Source organism: Microcaecilia unicolor, chromosome 2, assembly GCF_901765095.1.
Source record: "Microcaecilia unicolor chromosome 2, aMicUni1.1, whole genome shotgun sequence".
Classification (NCBI taxonomy): domain Eukaryota; kingdom Metazoa; phylum Chordata; class Amphibia; order Gymnophiona; family Siphonopidae; genus Microcaecilia; species Microcaecilia unicolor.
In genome coordinates this window covers 637999049-638011640 of record NC_044032.1, presented here as the reverse complement: position 1 = coordinate 638011640, position 12592 = coordinate 637999049, and positions in this window count along the sequence as shown.

Here is a 12592-nt window from a genome sequence, read left to right as displayed (position 1 = left end):
GGTCTGTGCCAGAGCTGGTGGTGGGAGGCGGGGCTAGTGGTTTTTTTCAGGTTGTGTGCTAATCGTCACTTTAGTGTGTTACTTGACAAAAGTTAACAAAGAATCACTTACTGCCTCCTTTATACAAGGTTCAAAGCACTCCCACATTAATTGCTTGTTATCCAATTAGAGTGCACTAATGTGCAATCTAGATGACTCCTCCATGCCCATTCTCTACCCATGGTCCCAAGAAACAACGGGGAAGCCAATCCGCAAAATCAAATGTTGAAACAGACAAAGCAGATCAGTAATAGATACAGACAAATGTTTATTGTAGAATTCAAACCAATACAATGCCCGACATAGGGGGTGTTTTGCCATAAAGGGGCTAGGTCAGTGGGTAAGACACCATGACAGATAAAAAACCAGCACAGTGGCTACACAGTTATCGTTATTCTCTCCAGGAGATGGCAGTTTGCTCATAGGTACATAAGAACATAACATAAGAACATAAGAGTAGCCATACTGGGTCAGACCAATGGTCCATCTAGCCCATTATCCTGTTTTCCAAACAGTGGCCAAGCCAGGTCACAAGTACCTGGCAGAAACCCAAATCGTGGCAAGACTTCATACTACAAATCCCAGGGCAAGCAGTTGCTTCCCATGTCTGCCTCAATAGCAGACTATAGACTTTTCCTCCAGGAATTTGTCCAAACCTTTGTTAAACTCAGATATGCAAACCGCTGTTACCACCTCCTCCGGCAAAGGGTTCCAGAGCTTAACTATTCATTGAGTGAAAAAAATATTTCCTCCTATTTGTTTTAAAAGAATTTCCAAAGTATTTCCATGTAACTTCCTCGGGTGTCCCCTAGTCTTTATATCGCCTCTTTTTTCCAGCCAATAATGCGAAAACGCTTGCATTCTAAACATGTGTGTAACGTGCACATAAAGGACCTCAGGAGGGAACTGGATAAGGAAAGAGAACATAGTAACATAGTAAATGACGGCAGAAAAAGACCTGCATGGTCCATCCAGTCTGCCCTACAAGATAAACTCATATGTGCTACTTTTTGTGTATACCTTACCTTGATTTGTACCTGTCCTTTTCAGGGCACAGACCGTGTAAGTCTGCCCAGCACTATCCCCGCCCCCTGCCACCGGCTCTGCCACCCAATCTCGGCTAAGCTCCTTAGGATCCATTCCTTCTGAACAGGATTCCTTCATGTTTATCCCACGCGTGTTGAATTCTGTTACCGTTTTCATTTCCACCACCTCCCGCGGGAGGGCATTCCAAGCGTCAGTCGTTGTCAGACAGAGGGCAGGAAGGAGGTGCGGTCAGAGGCTCTGAGGAAAGGGAGCCAGGCCTGGTCCCTTCCCCAGCTATGCGGAGGGGGCCTGGGGAGAGAGGCCCAGGAAACTCCCAGGCTATGGGGCCTACAAGGCCGAAGGATCTGAAGGCCCGGCGGAGTAGCTCTCAGCCAGTCCCTCCTCCAGCACGAAGGGAGCGTAGTCCCCTGGACCGTAAAGCGCCCAGGGCCAGGGAAGATTGTGGATCTGAAGCCTCCTCCATGACCCAGCGGCGTCCAGGTAAGGAGCCTGAAGATCATGGGGGAGGAAGGAGGAAGGTTGAGGCCCTAAAGGTGCAGACCCAGAAGGAGCAAGGACAAGAAGGAATGGAGGTGGGGCAGGAGGCCCAGTTGGGATTTGAGGCAGCCGGCAGTGAAGAAGAGTGGTCAGAAGAAGGGGAGGAGGCCGGTGAGTGGGAGAATATGGACCCAGGACAGTGTGCCAGAGAAACGGTGGAGCGGGTGAGGCACATCAAGTCTCTGGAGAAGGAAATAGAGGAGCTGGGGAAACGGTTGAAAATGACTAAAGCCATGAGTAGGCTGGCCCCAGCAGAGCATGGTCAAAAGTATAAGACTGAAGAAAAGCGCTTAACAAAGTTGCTGAAACAGAAGGAAAAAAGAATTGCTTGTTTAAAACAGGCTCTGCAAATCCCTTGAGGGAGGTTTATGAGAATCAAGAGAGGATGCAGGCTGGCACATCTAAAACTATGAGCCAGGAGGTTTTTTCCCCAGCACAGGAATCTACCAGTTTAAGCTCAGGAACATTGTTTCACAAAAGGCAGTTGGTAACAGAGATTGTACAAAGTCCAAACAGTCAAAGTACATTGCAAACTATGAAAGCCCTGATGAGCCCAAGGGAAGAGGGAGTACTCAGGTTGGATACAGCTCCAGGAGAAGGGGGAGGAGCGGATTGTTTGGCCTCAGGTATTACGGTAGAACAGAAAGGAAAAGACACAAAGTTACAACACTTTCATATTATTGAAACGGATGGAGACAGGTTTTCCACCCAGGACACTTTTTTAGTACCCACTAGTGGGGAAGAAGAACAGGGTGTGGAAAAAAGTATTGAACTTACCTGTATGGAGAGATTGCAAGAGAAGCAAAAGCCAGCAGGCTTCCAACTGCAGGAGCACTCCAAAGGTGCTCTGATTGAGGCAGCAGTTTCTGGTAATCAACTATCATCAGCTGTGCAGCTTGGCTCAGAGCAGGTCTGCCCGCGAGGTCAGGACGGACAGGAGGAAGAATCAGGAGAGGTCTCTGTTCAATCTGCAGTCAAGGTTGCAGGGGACCTGCTAGGGTATGGTTCCCAGGACATGGAGAATCAGCAGGAGAAAGAGGAGCGGGAACAGGAGTTGCATGGAATGGAGCAGGACATTGGACCAATTGCTCAGTCCAGAGTAGGCTCTGAAAGTGCACTAATTGCTAAAGCTCCTGATGTCCCAGTTGAAGGTCTGGGTTTGAACTGGTTGAGGGGGGGCTGTGTGCGAGGGGAGGGTGGGGGGCGGGGGGAGGGTCTTGGTCAAGAGAGGGGTATGCTTTCTTGTCGGAAGGTGGGGGAGGGGGATGTGGGGAGCCGGGATTCGGAGGAAGGGAAGAAGGGTAGGGGAGAAGTGAGGGGGGCGGGGGAGGGGCAGGGTGCTCTTTCCTTTGCGGCGGTGGTGAGGGGTGAGGGGGGAGGGGAGATGGGGGGGCGGCCAGTGTCTGTGGAGGGATCAAGGGGGAAAGGGGGGGAAGGGAGAGGGGCGGGGCAAATCCCCAAACGAAGGAATGTGGTGCAGATTAGATGGGTGGGGGAGGGGGCTATGCCTTCTCGGGAGACGGTTTTGAGGATGGTCATGGGCCTGGGGTTTGTGCCGGAGGACTTCTATGCCTGTATTCACCCAGTTAATTTGCCTGAGTACGATGTTAGTTTTCTAACGCAGAGGGGTATGGAAATCTTTTGGGAGAGGTATGAGGGGGTGAAAGGAAGGGGGGATTGGAGCAATTATGTGGTTATTCCTATTAGTAGACCTGACTTGGTGCAAGTCACTGTATTGGTACGAAACGAGTCCATTTCAGGGGCAGACCTGGCCTACTGGTTACAGCGGCATGCGGATTTGAGAACCCCGTTATCCAAACTCCCGGATCCAAGTAGGGTGTGGGCAGGGGGGTGGGGGGCTTGGGTTAAGCTAAGACAGGAAGGGCAAGTGGTCAAGCACATTCCTTCTGCGGCTTTTATTGGCCGGGACAGGATTCTCTGTTTTTACAAGGGACAGCCACGGCAGTGTTTCCGTTGTGGATCCTTTCGCCATTATAGTATGTCTTGCCCAGTACAACAGTGTGTAAAGTGCGGGAGTAAGGAGCACTATACAGAAAATTGTTCCTCTATCCGTTGCAATTTGTGCGGGGGTCTGGGGCATGCCTTTAGAGACTGCCCGAGGGCGCGTCATAATAGGAGGGATGAGGGCAGGGGGAATATGATTCGGGGAGAGGGGCAGGATCTAGGTCAGGGTTCTGGGGGTCTGGGGGTTGGGAGGGCTTGGGAGGAAGGGGGAGGAGAGGGAGGTTTGGGGGTACAGGGGAGGGGTGGTTTGCAGGGGGAAGAGGAGGGTTTACGGTTAGAGGAGGGCGGGGGGTCTAGAGACTAGAGGGGGACAGGAGGAGGAGGGAAAGGGAGAGTGGGTTCAAGTGTCAAAATTAAAGAAACAGAAGGTTTCAAAGGGAAAGGGTTTGACATTACAGGGGTTGCCTGGGGTGGGGCAGGGGGGTAATCGATTTCAGATTTTGGAAGAAGAGGATGGGGGGGGCAGAGATACAGGGGAAGGGGGATGATGGGGAGAAGGGACCTCAGGAAGAGGGAGGAGGGGAGAGGAGTCGGGAAAGGTCAAGGGGGAAAGGAGTCAAGGTAGGAAGGGAAGGGGTACCCATGACGAGGAGGGGGGGATGGAAGTGGAAGATGCTGGGGTTGGGGAGGAGGAGGGGGTTCCGGTAGGGAAGGGAGGGGGGGGGTAAGAGGAGGATGGGGCAGGGGGTGGTTAGCCAGGAGCAAGCTCAAGGGGACGGTAATGTAGAGGTAGGAAAGGAGGGGGAGGGGGTGCAGAGGGGAGAGGTTCAAGAGGGGAAGGTTGCAGGGGGGGATTCCGTAGGGTTTAAAAAGAAGAAAGGGAGGAAGAAAGGTATGAGGGAGGGGGGAGGGGAAGGTTGGGATCAGGATACAGGGATACGGGACTGGGCGGCAGAGATAGGGGATAATGGAGAGGAGGATTACATTCTGGGTAGCAGGTTGCCACAGAGAGTAGATAGTATGCAAAGGAAGGAGGAGAGTGAGGAGTTGCATGAGTCCTAATGGGGGGTATGGCAGGGCTTCTTCTGACGTTCGCCACCCTAAATGTGGCGAGTGTGGCTTCCCAGAGAGCTCAGTGTTTGGCCTATGAGTGCTTTTCTCAGGTTAAGGCCGATTGTTTTCTGCTTCAGGAAACGCGTTTGCAGAACCTGGAGCAGCTGAGAAGGGCGCGCAGGGATTGGAGATGGGGACCCTCGGTGTGGGGGCTGGCAGGGGAACGATATGGGGGAGTGGGGATTTTATTTAAGACACATAAGGTGGAAATTCAGCGTGTGATGGAACTCGGGGTGGGGAGGTGTTTAGTGGTAGACGTATTATGGCAGGGTATGGCGTTGCGAATTATTAATCTTTATGGGCCGCAGACTAGGAAGGAGCGCAGTTTGTTATTAGGGAAGATCAGGCCTTACTTGTTTACTGCACGCCAGGTAATTTGGGGGGGAGATTTCAATTTAATTATTAGGAAACAGGATAGTGGGGGTACTAAGGTACAGGTGACATATGATGGGGTGCGCTTGCTCGGGATCATGAAAGAGGGGGGGCTGATAGATGTTCACATAGAACATTTCCCAGATGAGGATGGATTCACGTTTAGCAGGGGGAGATGTAGGAGCCGAATTGATCGGTTTTTGGTTCGTAGAGGGGTATGCCAGCGGGGGCCTCGCCTGCTGGACGTGGATTTTTCCGACCATAAACTGCTTCTTGTGGAAGTAGGGGGGTCGGCGGCTCATAGGATAGGTAGGGGGTTGTGGAGGATGAATTTAAGATGGGTCCAGGATGAGGAGGCTCAAAAGAAATATTTGAATTTTTTAGAAGACCAGTTATCCTTACGGGGGATCTTTCCCTCCAGAGGAGAATGGTGGGAGGTGGTGAAAAAACGGACGCGTTTCCTTTTCATGGGACAGGCACGGAGGAGGGGAAGGGAAAGGACACGTTTGGGGATGGCCTTGAAGCAAAGGAAGGATTATTTGATTTCCAAGGGAGGGAGGAAAGAGGATATCCAAGAATTACAGTCTCTGTTAGAGAAGACTCAATACGATCGGTATTCCTCTTTAGTTTATGAGAGGGACTTTGGTAAATTGATTAGCCCAGATCCCTTCGTTTGTTGTAGGGAAAGAAGAGAGCATAGGGTGGTGGAGGGTTTTAGGGATACTACGGGGGTGATGCAGGATTCCAAAGAGGGAATATTGAAGGTGGTGGAAGAGCACTTCAGGGGTTTTTTTTCGGATCAGCACTTGGATGGGGGGAGGATGGATCAGTATGTGGAAGGGACTCCGGGGGTGGGGAATTGGGGGTCTCATCTCCAGGCCCTTTCGTGCCCCTGGACACTGCAGGAGGTTGAGGAGGCTATAGGGGCCCTGAGAAAGAGGACATCTCCGGGGCCGGACGGGCTGCCGGCAGAATTCTATCATACGTTTCGCAGGCGCCTGGCTCCGATTTTATTGGATCTCTGGGAAGAGGCACGTCAGAGGGGGTCTCTTCCAAAATCCTTGTTGGAGTCTGCATTGATTTTGTTAAGTAAGGGCAAAGATCCGCAGCTGTTAACTAACTGGAGGCCTATTGCGCTACTAAACTGTGATCGTAAGATCTTTGCGCAGATGCTCTTCAAGCGTATGCGGCAATTCTCGGGGGACTTGTTGGCAGCCTCACAGGCTTGTGGGGTGCCGGGTAGAGGGGTGCTGGAGGCTGCGGCATGGGTGAGGGAAGGTTTAGAGCGGAGTCGGGAGGAGGGGTCAGGGTGGCTGATGGTGGCGCTTGACCAAGAAAAAGCCTTTGACAGGGTCCAATGGGGATTCCTCTGGCGGGTTTTAGAGTATTACGGGTTCCCTAGGGATTGGGTGGCACAATTACGGTTGTTATATTCTCATGCACATGCATTTCCATTGATCAATGGGTGGAAAGGGGGGGAATTTGAGCTGACGGCAGGGGTTCGGCAAGGGTGCCCTTTAAGCCCTTTGCTGTATGCATTTTCTATAGACCCTTTTATTAGGCGTCTGGAGCAGGGTGGGGTGGGAGGATTGAGGGGGGTGGAGGTAAGCACGGGAGAACAGTTGCGGGTGGTGGCATACGCAGACGATATTACTGTGTGGGTGGCAAACAAAGCAGAAGGGGATAAACTTTTGGAGTTCATCCACGATTTCGCAGGGGATACAGGGTCACGGGTGAATATCCACAAATGCAACAGTTTGTGGTTAGGGCCAGTAGGGGAGCAGTTTGAATTAGGAGGGGGTTTCCCGGGGGTGGTGGATAGAATGAGGGTTTTGGGGATTTACTTTGAGATAGGAGATTATGCTAAATTCAACTGGGACCGTTGTCTTCAGGAAGCAAAGGGGCGGGTGGACAGGTGGAAAAGGTGGAAAATGTCCATGGAAGATCGGGTGAAACTCATCAAGACCCATTTGGTGCCCCTCTTTTTGTTCATCAGCTACATTTGTTTGGTACCTGAAAAGTGCTATGCCTCGTTGTATAGCATTTTCTTCCAGCTGCTGTGGGGCAATCGGTTGAATCCAGTCAAACGAAACACCACATATCTATCTAGGAAGGAGGGGGGGGTAGGGATGATCAATCCGGTTTTGTTTTTTAGTTCTTTGTTTGTGCACTTTAATCTAGGGAGAGCGGTGGGTCAGGCTCCTCCAGGGTGGGCGAGTAGTGTGCTGGGGTGGTGGGAGAGGGTTTGGGTGGGGTGGAGGAGAGGGGAGAGGGTAGGGGTATTGCGGAAAGGGGCTCCGGAAAGGGTAGGGTACTATAAAACGTTAGTAAAATTAGTTCGGGTCTGGGGGATTCTAGTGGGGGAGATTAGGGATGGGAAGAGAGGAATCTGGGTGGAGAGAGTGCGCTCCCAGATGTTCTCGTCCCCTCTGGTACTTAGGGATGCTCCCGGGGAAGTGCTGAGGCAAGGGCTACGGAATATCAATTCGGAGAGGATTCCGGCTAAATATCGGGACATTGCCTGGCTGTCCCTACACGGCAAATTATATGTCAGAGAGAATCTGAGAGATAGGAAGATCCAGGACAGGAATTGTCCAAGGGGGGAATGTGTGGGGAAGTTAGAAACCATGGACCACTTTTTGAAGGACTGTCCCTTTTCCCGGGGGGTGGGTGACAGGGTTTCTGCTCTCCTCCAGATCCCCACGTTCCGTTCCTATACGTATGCGGACTGGGTATATGGATATCGATTCAAGAGAGGTCAGCTGGATCCGGGGACGGGGTTCTTGATTTCGCTCATTCTCCGGTTCTGTCTTTGGATGGCTCGTTGCCGGGTATCCCTGCACCAAGAAGATCGATCCATTGAACAGGTCAGTTGGGATGTGGTGCGGGCTGTACAGCAAGTGGCGCAATGGGAAAGAGTGGAGAGGGATTCACAGATGGTGTCCTTGTGGTGGAAGCATGTGAGGTTAAAGGCCTTATGATTATAGTTACTGTGATGTTGTGTTGGTTGTAATTTTAGGGGGGGAATAAGGGGGGGAAAAGGGAGGGGGAGGGGTGTATATATGTATAGGGGCAGAAGGGATTGTTTTGGTGATAGAATGGTTTGTGTTAGGCATGTGAATATTGGTATTTATATGATTTCTGTATTTTTGTTATTCGTTGCTGTAAATAAAGAAATCTCCAAGCATCCACTACTCTCTCCGTGAAAAAATACTTCCTGACATTTTTCTTGAGTCTGCCCCCCTTCAATCTCATTTCATGTCCTCTCGTTCTACCGCCTTCGCACCTCCGGAAAAGGTTAGTTTGCGGATGAATACTTTTCAAATATTTGAACGTCTGTATCATATCACCCCTGTTTCTCCTTTCTTCCAGAGTATACATGTTCAGGTCATCAAGTCTCTCCTCATACGTCTTGTAACGCAAATCCCTTACCGTTCTCGTAGCTTTTCTTTGCACCGCTTCAATTCTTTTTACATCCTTCGCAAGGTACGGCCTCTAAAACTGAACACAATACTCTAGGTGGGGCCTCACCAACGACTTATACAGGGGCATCAACACCCCCTTTCTTCTGCTGGTCACACCTCTCTCTATACAGCCTAACAACCTTCTAGCTACGGCCACCGCCTTGTCACACTGTTTCGTCGCCTTCAGAACCTCAGATACTATCACCCCAAGATCCCTCTCCCCGTCCGTACCTATCAGATTCCCCCCGCCTAACACATAAGTCTCCTGAGGATTTCTATTCCCTAAGTGCATCACTTTGCATTTCTTTGCATTGAATTTTAATTGCCAAACCTTAGACCATTCTTCTAGCTTCCTCAGATCCTCAGAACATTTTGTTTGGTGTCATTAGACATCTCCTCTGTATTTGACACTGTTGATATTGTTTTGATGGTGGAAAACTTGGCAATCCAGAGTATGGTGATTGAAGGGTATCGATCTTATTTGCGTAGGAGTTGTATGCAGGTGCATCATAAGAATTCTGTCTCCTCTCTTTATCCAGTTTTGAGAGTGGTCCCGCAAATATCAGCTCTGTCTGCCCTGTTTTTTAATATTTATATGTCGTCCTTGAGGGGAAGCATTTTTCCAGTAAAGAAAGGAAAGGGAATGGGACTTGATATACTGCCTTTCTGTGGTTACAATCAAAGCAGTTTACATATTACAGACAGATTCTTATTTTGTATTTGAGGATTAAGCAACTTGCCAAGAGTCACAAGAAGCTGCAGTGGGAAATGAACCCAGTTGCCCCAGGCTGCTGCACTTACCACTAGGCTTCTCCGCCAACAGGTATAAGCTGAGGCAAAGGTGAAAGTGAAATTGCAGCTCTTTATGACTGAGATTAGTGGCTGGAAGCAGCATATCAAGCTGTTGTTGAATATGGCCAAGACTGAAATGATGATAGTAGGAAGGAATTCACCTTTACTTTCTATGACCACTTGTAGTGTTGAGGGGGTGATGACCCCTGTTAAATCTACCTTGAGAAGTCTTGGAGTTCTATTGGATTCAAGGCTGTCTTGTAAGAAGCACATTGGGCAAGTGGTGGAAAGACATGTTTTTTGCTATCTGCACGTGTTGTTGAAATTGAGGTCAGTGTTGGAAGGGTAGAATTTCGGAATGTAGTCCAGTCGTTGATGTTGTCCGGATTGGATTATTGTATTGCGCTATATTTAGGGTTGGCAGAGACACACTGTAAGGCACTGCAAATTCTGCAGTTAGATTAAGGTCCAAAGTACTTAGACCCCTGTGTGTTTTTTGCATTCAGCTACCGAGAGGAAGCTTTTTTCGTATCAGCATCAGCTACATTTCACTGGGCGGAAGCAGCGGCTTGTGCTTATTCTGCAGGTGGCCCGAGATTGCGGAATGCATTACCGGGTCATATCCAATTTTGTTCATCAATAGAGCAATTTAGAAAAATGTGCGTAAAACAGACTTCTAAGTGTTAGTATGGCAGCTTATTAGTTTGATTCTTTGATATATTATTGAGGCAAAATGTTTTGTTTTTGAATTGTTATGTATGTATGTATGCATTTATTTATTTATTTATTTATTTATTTTTATCCCAAAATTGTATTGAGTGTTCCAAAACGAACAAGTACAAAATAGGAAATATATGTACATATAGACATTATGCATAAGTGATGGCATTATATCAGTTAACAACATTGTTACTAAATAAATTGTACAATTAATAATATAATGATTAATTGGAAATCTCTACTGTATTTATGTAATCTTTAAGAGGAGACCATACAGTGGCGTAGGAAGGGGGGGCGGTGGGGCGGTCCGCCCCGGGTACATGCCGCTGGGGGGGGGGGGGTGTCGGCTCCGCTGGTTCCCTACTCTCTCTGCCCCGGAACAGGTTACTTTCTGTTCCGGGGCAGAGAGAGCAGGGAACCAGCGGAGCCGACGCAGCTCCCAGCGATGTGCACTCGGGGCGGAGCGGCCCTCCCACTCGTCCCCTTTCCAACGCCAGTGGTAAGAATGCGCTCCGGGGGGGGGGGGGGTGCGCACCGAGGGGGGGTGCACCATGCTGCAGCTGGGGGGGGGGGGTGCGTAGCGGCGACCCGCCCCGGGTGTCAGCCACCCTCGCTACGGCACTGGGACCATATTAAATTTTATTTATTTATGACATTTATATCCCGCATTTGCCCGAGTAGAACTCAGGTCAATGTGGCTTACGTAACAATTAGAAACGCATGAACGTGTTCAAAATATATAGTTTGTATCCAGCATATTCTGTTTGGTGCTACATGATCAGTGAGTTGACAACACATATACAAGTAGGACTCTTCGTTTTGCATTCATTACTTGGTGTATTTATTGACCCCTGATGCAGTAGCTTTTTAGCATCGAAACACGGCCTGTGTCGGGTCGTTATCTCTGATATAATAAAGACTGTTGGACTCACGTCTCCAGTGGTGAATCGTCTATTAGTCTCTACTTTTGCCTTCTGTGATTCGTCATCGTAGAGAACTTTTCCTGTTCTATATTTTAGAAAGTAAAATGTAACACATCTATGCCAAAGCTCTCTTCATTTTCTACCATACCTTTAGTCATGGTGAGCCAAGTGCAACTCTTCCCTCAAGAGTGAGGAGCTCAAACAAGAAGTGTCCAGCTACAACACAATTTTTCAGCGAATTGATTAATCACATGCAAGATTTTAGCACACTTCACATAATTCATAGGTTTTAAAAGATTTATTCCTGAAACAGTAGTTTCCATGTATTATTTTTCTGTACAAAACTTTGAAAAACAATGGGGGCTCTCCTTTTACTAAGCTGCATACACGCCAACGCACGCCCAACGTGTGCCAAAATGGACTTACCGCCCGACTACCGCGTGGCTCTTGCGGTAATTTCATTTTTGGCGCGCATCCGATACGCATCTGAAAAATATTTTTTTTATTTTCTGGTGCGCGCAGCGGAGGTGCGCCAAGTGGCATCTGACATGCGTAGGTCCTTACCGCCCAAATTCTCTACCACTAGGTCTATGACTGGCGGTAAGGTCTGAGACCCAAAATGTATGTGCGGCAATTTTGATTTTGCCGCATAAATATTTTTTTTAGGGGGGGGGGGGGGAAGAGAGACCTTTTTTTACAGGTGCGCTGAAAAATGATTCTGTGAGTACCCAAAACCCGCACCTACACTACCGCAGACCATTTTTCAGCGCACCTTAGTAAAAGGACCCAATAGTAAATGTCGGCAGTTAAAGACCTGCACGGTCCTTCCACTCTGCCCAATTACTTATCATCTATTACTGGTGCAAATCACTTGTAAGGTAAGCATATGCTTTCATGCACAATACAATGTTCTTTCTCTCCGTTCTTAGTTATGTTAGGATAGATATTTTCAGTGGTGTGCTGGAGCCGGCTCGCACCGGCTCGCAAGAGACGGCTGTTAATTTTTGTAGCATTTTGCGAGCTGGTTGTTCAGGCAGGGCAAGCCGGTTTGCCTCTCCTCCTCCCGAGCCACAGGGTCCCAGCACATACCTAAGGCAGCTGTCCTGGTGGTCTACTGGATTCTTCGAGGCAGGAAAGATCCCCAATCTTTTCTGCCTGCTTCCGGCACTGACTCTCCCGATGCTGCATTGTTCTTTAAAAATGGCTGTCAAGACTTCCAGCGGTGGCCTCGCAAGACTTCCACCTCTGTGCCCTCCCCCCCCCCTCCCCCCCCCCAATTTCAGGGTTGGCTATACCTGGGGAGAGAGCCTTTTGCTAAAAATTTACCAGCACACCACTGGATATTTTTAGAGCTTTTTTCTCTTTTTTTCTGCATATTCTATAGGCTCAAAACTTGGGAGAATGCATTAAACAGATGCACTGCAGCGTGTATTAGTGTAAGTGAGTTCTTTGCACTGGTTTTCCCTGATATGGAGATAAATAGCACCATTGAAATGTGTGCACACTGTTAGTTTTTTCCCTATTTCTTTTGCAACAGTCACTTAGCTCTCCCGTTGATCGTGAAAATCTCTCTTGCGGTGACTAGCTTGTCGCAGGAGCAGAAGTTGGTCCAAATTCCTC